Source organism: Rhagoletis zephyria, unplaced genomic scaffold, assembly GCF_001687245.7.
Source record: "Rhagoletis zephyria isolate East Lansing unplaced genomic scaffold, Rhagoletis_zephyria_1.1 Rzeph_scaffold_01285, whole genome shotgun sequence".
Lineage (NCBI taxonomy): Eukaryota > Metazoa > Arthropoda > Insecta > Diptera > Tephritidae > Rhagoletis > Rhagoletis zephyria.
In genome coordinates this window covers 7,477-24,547 of record NW_016158369.1, presented here as the reverse complement: position 1 = coordinate 24,547, position 17,071 = coordinate 7,477, and the positions used below count along the sequence as shown (strand labels likewise).

Below are 17,071 nucleotides of genomic sequence, written 5' to 3'. Positions count from 1 at the left end.
GTTCGAGAATTATGCTTGTATGTACATCCCTAATCACATGAAGAGACATATTTTTTTATACAGATCCGAGCTTATTTAAATATTGCTTTTCATTCACTTTGCTACATAAGTCAGATGTTGTCGTAAATCAGATCAGATTTTTTTTTTTGTGGAAGCCTACTACAAGCCTCGCGAAGACAGTAGGTGTTGCGGGGCCGGCATACTGGCTCTTTTGACCATCCAGAGTGCCTTTTGTCTTCTTTTAAGTGGAATTGCCCTGGTACTATTGACTTCCATCGCTCCTCACGTTCGCCTTAATTTAAAAATTGGATTGCCTTCTATTTTTTTCGCTACATTGATCCACCTCACCTTAATAATGGAACAAGATTTCTGGTGAAGAAGAGGAAGAGTAATATACATAGTTGAAGAAAGAATTATATATAGTTGCGGCAAAGGGAAATATGTTTTCTATTAGGACTTTCATTAATTCTCATAGACCTTCCGTTTGAAAGGCTTCAGTATCTCTGAGGTTTGATTTGACATGTCGACAAATAGATTGCAAAGTCAAACGCTAAACGTGACTGGACTTCGGCTGGAATACGCTTGCTTTACCCAGGGTCAGTTATGTATAGAATAGTAATAATGGCTCTGCACAGCACGATAAAACTTAAAACTTTGTTCATAAGACCTTAAATTAAATAAAAGGAAAATACTTGGACTCCTCTAATTTATGCTGAGCTGAAAATTTTTGTGTATTGTTGTTTTATATTTATTTTTGTTTACCCCGAATGAGTAACTAACCTCTGCTAAATAGTACAGAATAAATCGAGCTTTATAGAAAGTATGTACATATACATACATACCTACGACAGGACGTTGGGTGTCGGGAGACATAACTTGCTATAGTTACGAAATGAGGGATGGGTTGGATAGAAAATATTCCTTACGATATAGTGATTTTTGAAACTATGATGCTGCCAAAACTGGAGCTAGTAGCGTTTCGAAAGCCATAAGTCACTTCTTCAGCCCAAGCCGAGATATCTAGGACAAGAAGAAGGCACTTAGGTAAATATTGCTTTGAAGAAAGAACAAATAAAAGAAGACATTAAAAAAGTTATAACTTTCCAAAAATTAAATGAAATTAAAAAAAAAAAACAATTTACTTTTTAAAACAATAAAATCTAAATAGTTAAATTAAGAATAAATAAATCAATAAACTTAAATGAAATACAAAAATAAATTTTTTTCTTTTTAAAACAATTATATTATTATATATTATATTATATTAATATGGGTGATTTTTATTCGAGCAAAATCAGCTATCTTTCAAACTTTTGTCTGTCTGTCTGTGTGCATGTTTGTACGCGCAACGCTCAAAAACTAATGCACGGAATTGAATGTAGTTTCCAGTATTGCTATAGTTCTAACTTAAAATAAAAATTAACAAAATTGGAGAGTGCCCACCTGTAAATACTGAATATGGCTTTCAAAAGAAAGTTTGAGAAGGCTTACAGCCGAAAATATTTTTGTTTGAAAATTTTAATTTATGAATTTGCAATATGAGTATCAAACTAAAGAAGTTTAGGAAAGTTTATGCCGAAAATATTTTTGCCGTAGGGTTGCCACCTTTTAAAGAATTGTATTTCTTTTAAATCGATAACATGAGCTAAGTATTACAAAAAAAATAACAATTCAGTTCTAAATTACTATTTTTCGACCAGTCTCCTCGAAAATATTCCTATGAATGATTTATGAAAATCCGGATAAGTGACAAAAATCGTCGTAACACTATATATGTTTTTGGGGTCGCTGAAACCGAATCCGGGGTCCGTTTAGTCTCACGCGAAAGCTGGGCAGTTTAAAAGAAAGATCCACCTCATCCTTCTCTTTCCAGCTGCTACAAGAGGGATCTAGCATGATTCCTAACTTTACCGCGTGAAGACCAAAGGTACTGCGGCCCGTCACAACCGCCCCCTTTTTACCCTGGACTATAAGGACTTGCAGTACGCATGGCTTATTTTTTACCCAGCGCTTGCTGGAATTACAGTAGACACAACCGTCGAAGAGCGAATCATAGGAGGACAGAGGTATCCCAAGCTTCTCCCTATCCGGTGATATAATTTCCAGAGTACCTTTGGTTGTCAAGTCCTTAGCCACACTATAACCCGGAGGCCAAATGTGCCTGATTATAAAATTCTCCGACTCGGTTGGGAATTAGTTCGGAGAGCTGCAGGCGGGCATCTCATATAGAGGTAAGAGTCACATTGGGGATCTTATACTTCCTTGTAAACAATACAGGTTCCCTGGGGTTGAGTAATCGTATACTTCCTTGCAAACTATACTAATTCCATCTTGCTGGGGTTGATCGCAAGGCCGGAGTTAGCCGCTCACCTAGACACCAAATGTAGGTAACCTGGAGTCATATCACTGAAGGATAGAAAAATAGTGTCCCTACTAATTCTTGGCTGAGTGCCAGCGCTACCCCACTTCGCCGCGACANGTTGATCGCAAGGCCGGAGTTAGCCGCTCACCTAGACACCAAATGTAGGTAACCTGGAGTCATATCACTGAAGGATAGAAAAATAGTGTCCCTACTAATTCTTGGCTGAGTGCCAGCGCTACCCCACTTCATTTGTTCTTTCTCGTGGAACAAGCTGTGAAATAAGCCTTATTAGGCTGGTTTCAACCCCCAAATTGTTAAAAGGCATTACTATTCCTCAGGAACGGCATTTTTGAATGCCCTCTACATATCGGCTAAGCCCTTATGGTCAAATCTTTATGAGTGAAGGCATCGTCTCCGAACTTTTCTAATGTGTGTAGGGCAGCATCTATCGACCGTCCTTTATAATAAGCCTATTGGGCTCTCCAAAGACAGTCAGGAGGAATTCCGCTCTTTATGTGCAAGTCAATGAGTCTTTCCCATGGACGCCCGGCTAGGCCATGGGAATGTATTTGATTCTCACGCAGTTCGCATAAATTGGAGCATTTTGCAGCTACGCAGGTATGATTCCATCGGATAGCGGGGATTCGAAGCTTTTGAATTTGCTTATCGTTCAGTCCCAGTGATGATCGTCCAAAAGTTCGGAGACGAAGGTGCAAACTCTGCGCACCAAGAGACACATCTGGCACTTGTGTACAACTACATAAAAACATAATTGTCAAAATCAAGCATCATCGTCCGTCGTTGGCGGAGACTCGTTTATGATGGCGCTACATTGAAATTTTGACAACCCGATCAGAAGACAAAAACAATTCAAGCGTATTTTCATCACGGAGGTTATGTTAACAGGCAGGACTGCCCGCATCTCGCGATCGTAAAGACCGCATGTAATCGTCGAAAAGCTAATTAATCCTCAAAAAGTGACAGCGGATATTGAAGCGGTGGCATCATTGGCCATTTTTTGTTTTTTTTTTTTGAAAATGCTACTGGAAATGCCATTTCGGTCAACGGTGAGCGCGGCAAATGCCCCATGATGTATTTTTTGAGGCTGGAAGTGTAATATATGGACTTGGGCAATGTTTTCTCTGAGCAGGTTGGCGCGCCATGCCAAACAACCTATGCCACAATCGATATTGGCTACCTTACAGCTACAATTTAACGTCGTTATACGAACACTCCATTAACGATTGAGACCCTTAAGGCGAATATGGAGCAACCTATTCGCGAGATAGAGCCATAAACCGTCACCCCTAGATCTTGGAAAACTGAGTTAACAGGATGCGCTACTGCGTGGTCAGCCAACGCAGCCAAATGAATGAAATCGTATTCCATAAATAATGGTAATGTTTGTTCTTTCGGCTAAACCAATCGAATACCGAAAAAATTTATGTTTGTGTATTTTTTCATTTTTTACAAATACTAAATATGTATGTATGTATGTGCACTCTCAAAATATGAAGTGGTTAGAATTTCATATAAAAAATATATATACATACATAGTATAAAGGAAAGTCGAGATTTTTTGTACGCCGCAATCTCGAAAACTACTAAACGGATTATGACGAGATTTTCTCTAATATACTCTGTATCGACAGGAGAGGGTTCTTTTTTATTTAGAATTTTAATAGGGTTGCCACCTGTCTAAAAAACTATAAGCTCCGCACCGTTCGTTGGATTCCAAAAAATTACTCTAGTAGCNCCACCTGTCTAAAAAACTATAAGATCCGCACCGTTCGTTGGATTCCAAAAAATTACTCTAGTAGTNGGCGCGCCATGCCAAACAACCTATGCCACAATCGATATTGGCTACCTTACAGCTACAATTTAACGTCGTTATACGAACACTCCATTAACGATTGAGACCCTTAAGGCGAATATGGAGCAACCTATTCGCGAGATAGAGCCATAAACCGTCACCCCTAGATCTTGGAAAACTGAGTTAACAGGATGCGCTACTGCGTGGTCAGCCAACGCAGCCAAATGAATGAAATCGTATTCCATAAATAATGGTAATGTTTGTTCTTTCGGCTAAACCAATCGAATACCGAAAAAATTTATGTTTGTGCATTTTTTTCATTTTTACAAATACTAAATATGTATGTATGTATGTGCACTCTCAAAATATGAAGTGGTTAGAATTTCATATAAAAAATATATATACATACATAGTATAAAGGAAAGTCGAGATTTTTTGTACGCCGCAATCTCGAAAACTACTAAACGGATTATGACGAGATTTTCTCTAATATACTCTGTATCGACAGGAGAGGGTTCTTTTTTATTTAGAATTTTAATAGGGTTGCCACCTGTCTAAAAAACTATAAGATCCGCACCGTTCGTTGGATTCCAAAAAATTACTCTAGTAGTACACTTGTGTATAACTTGGTGTAAGTTTACGAAGTTTGGTATAAATCAGATTAATTGTACCCAAAATTCACAAATTTACACCAGTTGTACACCAGTGTGCTACTTGAGTAGTTGTCAAATGAAAGCGATTGGTCTCTAGAAAATCACAAATGTCTTATTTTTTAATAGGGTTGCCATCTCTTAAGATTATTACTATTCAATACTAATAAGCGTAGGTGTCAAGTCTAGATGTGTAATAATTTTTTATTTAAGGGTTGCAACCTGTTTAAAAACTATAAGATCTTCACCGTTCGTTGGATAAAAAATTAGATTAGAAGTTATAAAATTAGAAAATGAAAGTGCATGGCCCTCGCATGTGCAACAACTTTAATTTTTTTGAGTAGGGTTGCTACCTATTTAAAATGACTATCTTATCCTTACGTAGTATAAAGAAAAGCCAAGATTTTTTGACCACGCTAATCTCGAAAGCTCCTGAACGGATTTGGATGAGATTTTGTTTTATATATTCTGTATCGGTAGGGGTATTATCTTTAGTGATTGCCATTTCTATAGGGTTGCCACCTGTCTAAAAACTTATAAGATCCTTACGTTGAATTACAAAATGTGAGATGTCAAATGAAAGCGCTTGGCCTCGAGATGTTCAATAATGTGATATTATTTGAGTAGGGTTGCCACTTTTTTAAAAATGATATGATCTTCACCGTTCGTTGGACTAAAGAATTATATACCAAGTTAAAGAATATGTTCCCCGCATGTGCAAAAAGCATNTAAAGAATTATATACCAAGTTAAAGAATATGTTCCCCGCATGTGCAAAAAACATACTTTTTTTTAGTGTGGTTGCCACCTATTTAAAAATAACCACATTTTTATTAATTAGGTACATGAGATTTTCACATTTCATACAGTTAAAAAAAAATAAGTGAAAGGATATGATCTTATATTTAAAAATAACAATATTTTTATTAATTAGATACATGAGATTTTCACAGTTCATACAATTAAAAAAAAAGCAAGTGAAAGGGTATGATCTTCAGATGTGCAATGCTTTAATTTTTTTTGTGGGGCTGCCACCTATTTAAAAATCACAACCTTACATATAATACGTGAAGGCATTTTTTATTAATTACATCAGATTTGCGCAGTTCATTCATTAAAAAAAAAATTATAACTCAAAGGAAAGGGCTTGGCATTCAGAATAATAAGGTTTTATATTTTCGAAGAGGGTTGCCACCTGTACGAAAAATTATAAAACGTGAGCTGTTCGTTGGACTAAATAGTGAGTCGTTAAATGAGAGGACTTGACCTGCANTGAGCTGTTCGTTGGACTAAATAGTGAGTCGTTAAATGAGAGGACTTGACAATATTNTCACAGTTCATACAATTAAAAAAAAAGCAAGTGAAAGGGTATGATCTTCAGATGTGCAATGCTTTAATTTTTTTTGTGGGGCTGCCACCTATTTAAAAATCACAACCTTACATATAATACGTGAAGGCATTTTTTATTAATTACATCAGATTTGCGCAGTTCATTCATTAAAAAAAAAATTATAACTCAAAGGAAAGGGTTTGGCATTCAGAATAATAAGGTTTTATATTTTCGAAGAGGGTTGCCACCTGTACGAAAAATTATAAAACGTGAGCTGTTCGTTGGACTAAATAGTGAGTCGTTAAATGAGAGGACTTGACCTGCAGATGCGCAATAAGGTTTTATTTTTTTTAACAGAGTTGCCGGATGTCTAAAAAATTTAAGGCGTTAGAATCAAAAGGATCTAAGGGGATCTGACATTTTGTTGTGGTAATTAAGGTTAAAGTTGATTACTTATTGTAAATTCTGGGTAAATGCATTTGAAATAACTCTTGCCTAAACGAATGCACCCTGCGGTGAAAAATTATCAATTGTTAAAACTAACCAACTTTTAGTTAGCTTTTTGGCGAGATTTCGATTAATACCTCACTTTTAATTAGCTATGACAAAACCAACTTAAAGTGAATTGTAAAGTCGTGCAGGAGTCATGCAGACGCAATCGGGAGTTGGTTTTCTTTACAAGTTTCTATTAAATATCCTCATACAAAAATTACTTTCAATACACTTTTTTTCTGAACTTCGCAGATTCTTTTTCATATTCAGGACAAATAAAAGGAAGATCGAAATTTTATACTATCATTTTGAAGTTATGTCTGACGGTGTTCGAATATGGGGCCACCCAGAGCAGAATATGTAAACAAATATGAAATGTAATAAAATAAAGTAAATAAATAAGTAAATAAAAAAGTAAAAAAACAAAAAAAATATTTTGTTTTTCCTATTGATATTTTATGTCCAAAAGTAGTTAGTTACAAGTTAGTTGACATGTAATGCAGAGGTATCCAGGTCTGACTTTTTTGCGGCCATCGCCCCACAAAAGTAGTTAGCGTTTTTCGAACAAAATACGCAGTTAATAGTTAGCACTAGTGTTCGCGTAAACAGACTAAAGTTAGGTATAAGCTAACGTCACTCCCTGCAGGGCAGGTTAATTAACTAATTCAAATAATGTTTACTCTTTGCCACCAAAAAACACTATATTTAACTATACAAATATGGGTATAACTTATATTTAAAAAAAATGCCACTTAAACCCTTATGATTCGAACCCCTTCAATTATAAGATCCACACCGTTCATTGCATTAACATCAAAATATAAGATGTGAAATGAAATGGCTTTATTTTTTAATAGGATTGCCACCTGCTGCGTATATGTACTTACTTATGTACACATTCAGCGCGTGGAGAAACCGCGGGAGTACGAGGCTGGCTAGTATTATATATTTTGATATAAACTTATGTCAGCCTTTATCAGTTTTGTGCTGAAAAGTTACACTAAAAGTGACAAGAGTTGTCAGAAATTTCTTTAAAAATAGATTATACTCCTAACCTGCCTAACACATTTATATGACCTTTATAATAGTATTTTTATGAGCATAAGAACTCTATTATGCTTTCTGTATTGGGGGAAATTACTTCCATTTAATAATATTGGCAATGAAAATTGGTTAGGTTTTGTGAAATAAAATTTTTTTAATTAACCACACGATTTTAACGCTTTTCGCCTGACGAATGTGAGTCATAAAAAAAAATAGACTCATAAAATAGAAATGTAGAACAAATTTGTTTTTGTATAGAAAGTGAAGTAGGTAATGTACGTATGTAAAGAAGTAACAAAATAGAGTGCAACCAAAGAAGACACAATCAAATTAGCCACCCACCGGAAATGGAACTCCACCAGCTGACCGACCCTAATAAGTATAAGCGCTTTTTTGGCCAGTTGACAGGTCGTATGATTGTTAATTATCTTGCAGGAAACATTGACATTCGCAACAAGGAGAAGTTTTAAGTTCCAGTAGGCATGTGATTTGTTTATTTTTCAACAGCCAGTGGCGATGAGTTGTAAACGTAACGATTACTGCCGGTGCTCGTTATGTCTCTTTCGGTTAATCACATCAACGATGCAAATGAGAGCCGTTCATCAGAGTTCGTTGTTAATTATTTAACTTGGACACAAGCGACAGTACAGAACTAAACTTGTTAAACTTTACGTATACGCGGCGTATTCGTATACATATGTACTGTGTGAATATACTACATATGTATGTGCATACATACATACGCAGCAGCAATTGGGTCAACTGTTTACTTTTCCGCGCGTGTATATATGTACGCGCGTATATATTTCACTGCATTTAGCAGTGGTCGATGTTTTTGTTGCTGGTGTGGTTATAGGCTTAGTTAATTTACGTTTGCGTGCCAGCATGCAATTGCCATCATGGCGGCAAAATCGTATTGAATTTGTTATGCTTGGCAAGCAACAAGATTGACTGAAGCTTGATATATGTATGCACTAGGGGTGCACACTAGGGGAGAGATCCTTCATTTTGGTGGAATTTGAAATTTTTGGAATAACGGGGCAACGGCTTCAAATTTGATATTTCTTAAACAGGTAATTTAAGCAAAACTTTTAATTGCGTATATTGTCACATATAACAAATCCTTAATTTCAGTAAAAATTATCATTAGCGTTTTAAACTATGCATACTAAACATAAATACTAAACATAACCATATGAATTTTGTAGGACTGTGAGATTACTTATTTATTTAGTGTTTAAGTGCTGTTTCCATACAAATGGCGTACAGAAAATTTAAAAGAAATTTTCTTTTATCAAAATTTCTTAAATCAGTTTGCAGCTCTCAAGAAAAATATGCTCGTATATTTATTTCCTTAAGAAAAATATGCAGCAAAAGCAGAGTACTTTTTTCAAGCAACAGAAGTAATGAAAACAACTTTTTTCTTTATCTGTAATGCCGAATTTCCATTAGGCATTGAAAAAAATATATGTATGCTATTTAAAAATATGCCATGTGGAAATGAACTAAGTGACAATTTTATTAATATAATAACACTATTATTTTGTAATGCCAGACTTTGTCATTTGTCATTTTTGCCATTTAATGCCTAGTGGAAATCCAGCATTAAAACAACTTAAAAATATAAGAGAGAGAATGCCGAAAAGTGTATTTGAGAGTCAACAGCTTTCATCGAAGCTGGGTACCTAAATTTACTGAGTTGCATACCCTTTAATTTTAAAGTCCTCGGGAGATCCTTTCAAGGACTATGGAAGGGTATGTATGTACATGAATACCCAGTTTAATTACAATAATGTGGTGCTTGGGAGAAGGTCACACTACAAATGAATATAAAGAGGGTACCGGTCGTTACAGTGATCCCTTTAGCCAACTCAATGTCAAAAAACGCCTATCTAAAAACTTTATTTTCTCGAATTATGGCCACACTTTTGGGATCCGGCCGCACTGTGCGCTGGGCTAACACTAGTTTCAGTAAATATTGGATCCAAATTGTTGAAAATTAGTATGTGGAGTAGAATTGTGGTAAAAAATATTTTATTATGAAGTTTATGGAAAATGGGCGCGACCCCGCCCACTTATGGTGAAATGCTGTATCTCACTAGCCGCTTCACCAATCGTTACCAAACTCGGAACCAGCTTTGCCTAGATTCTAGCTAAAAAATCTGTTGAAACCCTTTTAAATCGGCCAATAACCACCCCCGCTTCCCATATAACGGTAATTAACTGAAACACGAAAACTGCGGTAAAACAGTAACTACTGAAGCTAATTCACTTAAAGTCGATAATTGCAATAACTACTTAGCATAAAGGACGCTAATTTACTCCAAGTTAATAGTTGCAATAATCTCTTAACAATAAATATATATGTAAGACTGTTGTATACTTTTGGAAATTGGGCGCGGCACCACCCACTTTATGATTACAAAGGTGTATCTCGGTAACCACTTTATCAATTTCCACCAAACAATTTCAATTATATCATTACGTTTGAAATAGGGAAAAACACCCCTGCTTATCATGCAAATGTAGTTTAGAGAAAGTTGAGACGATGATATTTGATACTTGCGCCGGGTATATAATGTTTGGTTTCGCTCGCACTTATACTTCTTTACTTGTTAATTTTTGAGTTATTTATTTAATTGAAATTGAAAAGGCATCAAAACTTTATTAATAAAAATTTTTTCACAATTCGCCAGTTATTCGCAATCAAGAGCCGGTCTAAAAGGACGAAGTGCATATCTGAACTCGTCGACCTAAATATGTTCTAGCAAAACGAGTTCCGTTCTTATCTTTTTCTGAAAAAGTTTTTTGTGGACTTTTGGTAACTGAATATAACTAATTATTTCACGAAAATTGTCCCAAGATAATTGTAATTAGCAATTTTTATCCTATAAATCCGTAATTATGTTTATGTTTCGCGTTTTATTTAATTACTGAGTAGAAAAACACATAAAATAATTTTGACCGTTTTACTATACTCCTCTGTGCGGCATTTAAGTGCAGAACAGTCCGGACTGTTGCTGATCCAGGTACCGTTGTCTTGGACTAAACGCTGCATACCTAGAAAAATACACTGGCGTATATTATGGTAAATGGTTAATGGTTCACAAAACGGCGCTCTCAAAGTTTGATGATAATTGATTTAATCTTAGCATATACTTGTTTAAAAATTATAATTAATATAATGGTCTAAATTTTGTAGACTATATAAATAAATATATAGCCTTCTGTCGAAAGAGGGAAATGTGTAACCATCACCTGATTTCCAGGGAAATGAGACGCCAAAATAACTGAAAAAGGATCCCTCTTCGTCGACATAAAGTGACCATCAATGCTCTTTAATGAACCCAGCTTGGCGGTTTGGTCTTTTTTAAGAAATTTTTACCAGTCCAGCTGCTTCAGTTAGCTTCTTATAATCCTTTTGTGTGCAGTGGTAGCATTTCCAGTACACATCAGCATTTGATTTAAGGGCCCTGTTAAAAAGTTTAAAAGTGTCTTCGAATTACTCCTCAACTTCTGACGCCCCTATTCCGTTAGAGGTAGAGGTCAGGATTGCCCCTAGGCGGAATAAGCGACTTCTGAAGTTTCTCCCTAAAAGAGAGCCCTTATATTTCGCATTAGCACAGATTACCACCACCAAGTCGAAATTAAATTTGGCTGTGGTGTGAAATCGAATCGTTTTAGGACTCTCCGGTTCTAAATTGTTCATCCCATCCGTAAATTCGATAGAGTTAGACCAATACTTTCGTGCAAAGTAGGAAAACCATCGAGTAAACTAGAACAAAAGTTAGAAGGAATCTCTATGACTTTTCTTTGAAAAGAAAGCCTGCGCATTTTTCTTGGGATTATATTTTCTATGAAATCAAGAAGTAACTCGCTCAATTTTTGCAAATTACACTCTAAAAAGGTTAACATGAAATGTTTAAAATTTTTAAAATTGAAAACATTCTCCATGTGCAAATTAGCACGCGTTAAAAAAGGAAAGTGGTTATTTCTCTTAATATGCGTAAATTTAAATAAACATTTCTTAGAGCATACCTAATTAAAGGCTTTAATTAAAAAAAAAAAACAAGTCTACTCTGACTTTTCCTTGACAGTTTACAGCTCTCGGCTACGGCAGTCGTCTATAACTTTCAAAAGATATTCTTATAAATAAAATCAATAAGAATTTTCACATCAAGACTTTTTTCGTCTATTTTACCCCTTAGACTAGACAATCTGAATTTGTTGGTATATATGTAGGTCATATTTTTCTTTTTGTGCCTTCTAAAAGTAACACGTGGATTAGATGCCGAATTTTAAGCCCTAAAAATAAGATATGCTCAAAAAACTGATAGCCTAACTATTTGACTACACGGTAAAAAATTTGGGTTTATTTTTAAACTTTTTGGACTACATATATGACCAAACTAAATTCAGTTTCAAATACAAACCTTCCAAGTTTAAAAAAAGACAGCACATATGTTGGGTTTAGAATTTAAACAGTTCGGTTTAAATTTGAAACCCAAACATTTTCATAATTAAGAATAAAAAAAATCTTAAATTTCATGCTCCGTCTGATGCGGATTGAACCCGGACAGCCTTGGTAGCAACAAATTGTATCAAGCATCTTTGCACACTCAGCTACAGCCACGCATGTAAATGTGCTTTCATATGTTGAGTTTGAATCAACACCACATTTCGCTGTGTGCAAACATTTTCTATTTCGGTTTAGATTTTAAACCAAATTTTCTATATATGAAACCTAGGAACTAGAATTAAAACATTTTGGTTTGATTTTTAAACCACGAACTTCTTGGACTAAAATTTAAACCACAATATATTAAAAATTGCTTAAAACTATTGACTGGTTTAAAAAGTAGACTACAAAAGATTAAAAAAGGCAGTAGTCCCAGCGCGGTTTAAAAATTAAACCCAAATTTTTGACCGTGTACTTGCTTATTAAAATTTTAATCAATTATCACACCATTCGTACCACATTTCGTTTTCCGGCAAACTGGAAACCATATCATAAATTTTATTAGCCAAACCAAATGAGACCACCGGTCTTATAAATGGTACATAATTTTTCCCCAAATTATTTATATTCAATTTTCCACCGCAAATTCACATTTTAAGACCGCAAAGTTTCCCTACCCTTAATTGTATATCATGGTAAAAAATTAATTTCCTGAAATGAAAGAGCCAAACGAAAAATCCGAACGCCTTTTTGTATGCATGGCAAGAATATCATTTGTAGCTTAATCACGCATACACATGCATTAAAATTTATGCACAATGCAAAAGGCAACCAACATCAGCACCGCATATCGGCCGGCGCTCCTTAACGCATTGCAACGGCCAACATTTGCCTGCTTTGCGCCAACTATGTATGCCCTTCTTCCTTCTCTTCATTTATCTTGGTCTATATTGCTTTGTGCAGCATGCCAGTGTACTTGTATTTTATGCCTTGGCTGGCGGGCAGTAAGAGCAGCACTTTCAGGCCTTTATATATTCATATGGATGTGGAGATTTTCTACACTTTTGGCGTTGTTACCAACAGCAAAACACCAACAAGGGCCTTATAGACCATTGCATTGCCGGTTGCACTGCATAAATCAGCGGTAGCAACGTGACAGAAACCTCGAGCAAAAAACCAAATAGCAGAAGTAGAGCATATGAAGGGGAAAGTAAGAGAGAGGTATACAAAATGTTACAAAATCATATCAGTATACTAAGTAAGTGTGTGTGGAGTGAGAGATATTTCGCCACTGTTGCCAGTTGGCTCCACCAAAGTTTCATTGTTCTGCTTTTGGCATTATGCCTGCTTTAGTGCCTTGTGAGCTACATTTGCGCCTGAACCACAGCCCAAACCAGAGAAGTATATTTATGTTATGCTTACTTATTTGGTCTTTTTCGACAGAAAATAGCAGAAAATATTCCCCAAATTAAGTTTACCAAAATTAAATGGAAGATTGTTTTCCGTTTTTTTTTTTTACTTAAAAGGAGTAATTTTAATAAAATATAAAAAATTAAAATTAGAGAATATATCCGATATATGATTTTCTTTGCATTCTACATCTATCCACTCGTCGTTCATTTTCAGTCACTCTTGAACGTGATTTGGAATAACAATGCGACCAGAGATGGGCACGGGGCTAAATATTCAATCACGATCTCGTCCATCCCGAAATTTAATTTTTAAGACCTTCCCGATACCGTCCATCCCGGCCATTTTGAAATTAGTACAGTGGGCCCGCGAGTCCCGATATAACGCGCCCAACTCTATATTGAACAATTTTCATTTCGCTTGCTCGCTGTTCACCATTATACTTTGCTCATTCATTTGATTGGCTTCGACGACTTACATCTTTTATTAATCTAAATTTGTAAATTGTTGCGTTATTCTTATAAAGTCGTTTCGTAATATTTACCTTGATTTCAAATTTTTAGTCTTAGCTTTTTAGACCAGTGACAGCGCTCTTTGAAAATTTTTCTAAATCAAAGGTTTCTTAAATAGCTTTCGTTTGATATCAAAATTGTTATATTAAATTTAGCTTATAAATTTCATCTAATAACATTTTTCAAATAGGTGGCAACTATTTTTAAAATATTTTTGAAATTAAGCTTTCTTACTTTATTTTGACGCCCATATTCTAACATTTCGTTAAGCACAGCATTTTAATTGAACTAAATTTTTCAAGCAGATGGCAACTCTTCCTAAAGATATTTTCCAAATCAAGCTTTCTTAAGCCACTTTATTGTGGCTCCCATATTATGACAACAGGTTATTTATCTTACCAATTTCATTGAATTAAATTTTTTAAACAAGTGACAACCCTCTTTAAAAATATTTTCCAAATTAGGTTTTCTTAAGCCTCTTTGGCTTAATACCGAAATTGTTATATTTCTTTTATTGTATCTATTTACTTAACAAAACATTTCAAACAGTTGGCCACTCTATATTTTTATGTTTTGAAACGTCCGGAGTGTATAGCGAAAAAATATAAAAGAATTATTTCAATCGAACTTAAAAATTGTATATACATACCGTCCCGGAATAAAGCAAACAGCAACAAAAATTATCCAAATGAAAAAGTACTTGGAAACAAATTACTTTGAAAAAGTAAGTGTGCGTGGACCACACTGGATAAGTGAAACTTACGTCACATATCTAATTTTTCTCATAACATTTGCTTAAGGTTATATTTTATCCTTTTTTCTATCTAGATCCCTACCTCTACCATTTTAGTTAGATGATTCTGTTTTCCTTTATCTTTATTTTTATCTTTATACTCTATTGTTCTTATAAAAGTAAAGTGTTTATATTTACCTTGATCTTCACCTCTGTTTTAATCTTTTCGGTGACCTGATAAGATGCAATGTGATGTGATTTCATGATTTACCTTGATCTTCACCTCTGTTTTAATCTTTTCGGTGACCTGATAAGATGCAATGTGATGTGATTTCATGTGATGTCATGTGATAGGATGTCATGTCGTGCCAAATGATGTCATATCATGTGATGTTCTGTCATATGATGTAACAACATGTGTATCGATAACAAAATAGAATAGTAACATCAATAAAAATATCGATAACAAAACCGATAAAATTATCGATAACGATTTCGATAAAAAATATATGTACAATTTTTTTTTTAAATATCTATAACAAAATCGATAAAAATATCGATATCAAAATCGATAAAAATATCGCTAACAAATCTATGATAGAAATATCGATAACAAGAATACTGAAAATCCGAAATAGTTCCCAAGGTTGAGTCTCTCTGCCTCTATCCATATCTTTTTCTTTATAATTACCTTTATTTTAATCCTTCTTCCTCCATCTTCGTCTTTACTTTTATCGGTATCCTCATCCTCTCTTATTCTTTAATTTTTTATTAGCACATTTTTGTTAAATTAATACCATCTGCATAAATATGTTTAAGAAGCAGTTGCTATCGTCCCAAACATTTCCGTGTGCAATTCCGTTACGCTATCTACGTATGCAATTTCCGTTGAATTTGCCAATTTACTCCCAACCAACCAACCGCCATTAAAGAAGTTTCACTTCAAAAAGTCACTTGCTTTCAAAAAAAATGGAGGAGTTTCAATTACATGTAGTTAATAAAAAAGTACTCATTAAATTGCTTTTAAAGTATTCGAATTTCCTACAGGGTCACTAATAATAGGTTTCGACAAAATGTGCAAATTTTCACCGTTGCGCCCTCTGGTGGAAGTTGTAAGAAAAAGATAAGTGCATAAAGAGATTCCTCTTACCGAAAACCCCTTCTGGCATATTTTTATACAAAATTTAAGCACTTCTTTACGACACTACAGAAAAATGCCAAGAAACCTATTTTCGCAATTTGGCAAACTCCAAATTAATTATAGACCCACGGTTTCTTCGGCAAATTTTCTTAGAATTACACGTAGAATTCTTGTGTGATATACCCGCTTAAAGTGTTCTTACACGATATGTATTTCCATCTGTAAAGGTAATTGTTTCGATACACATGTATGTAACTGCATCTGCCTGTCAAATTCAGAGTATTTAATTAACTGTTCAAAATTACAGAAACAAGTCTAATTTGCCTTTGCACGATATGTTGGCATTTCCATATGTACATATCGTGTAAGAACACTTTTAGTCGAAAAAGTATCCCATATGACCCGCCCTAATGTTTATGTACATTTAACTAAATATTCTAACGTAATATGTCATCAGCCGAACACATAGTACTCCCATTAGCTTTGTCAGCTTTGTAGCTTTTTAAGTTTTCCTTTTCTCTTAAGTTCATAGTTGACCTCTCAGCCACATACTTTGAAGGAACTATACAATGTACGATATTTAGCGCCTTTCCATTGTCAAAAGTACAAAACTAATTTGCCACTTATAATTACTTAGTCTGCTAAAGTGCACAATGTACCACTTTTCTGTATATTTGGTAAATATTCCTATTTTTTCAAGAAATTTCTCATTCGCTGGAAAAACCGTACAATACAAATAATCACATATGTACATACATATACTACAAACACGGATTTAAAGCGTTAGTTCGTTATTTTCTACGGTAATCGGGCATGTTCTGAAATTTCTACGATTTGAAATCGGTACGATTTAGGAAATATCTTCATAGATTTTCGATTGAAAAATTTAAAACTTTGTATTGAAACAGCTGATTTAGCATTGCCAGTGTTTCTTTCGTAGTTTTTCTCTATAAAATATTCGATATGTTCGTGAAAACGTACCAATCTCAAATCGTGCGATTTAGGGAATACGCCTGTCAACTAAAAAACTAAAACAATTGTGATCTACACAAATATTTAACCCAGAGTATAAAACTGTTATCAATCTTCAACTTGACTCTCTAAGTAAAATTTAATCTTTTCCTAT

At 34.6% G+C, this 17,071-nt stretch overlaps 1 protein-coding gene across 4 annotated transcripts in view; it reads right to left on the bottom strand.

Annotated features, from left to right (window-relative positions):
• Window positions 1-15,516, bottom strand: part of LOC108363453 (uncharacterized) — a 128,585-nt gene extending 113,069 nt beyond the window's left edge. For all 4 annotated transcript variants that reach the window (XM_017616822.1, XM_017616823.1, XM_017616825.1 and 1 more), the window contains exon 1: window positions 15,496-15,516. The gene's annotated coding sequence lies outside the window, so the exon portion shown is untranslated. The remainder of the gene's footprint in view (window positions 1-15,495) is intronic.
• Window positions 15,517-17,071: the final 1,555 nt, after the last annotated feature.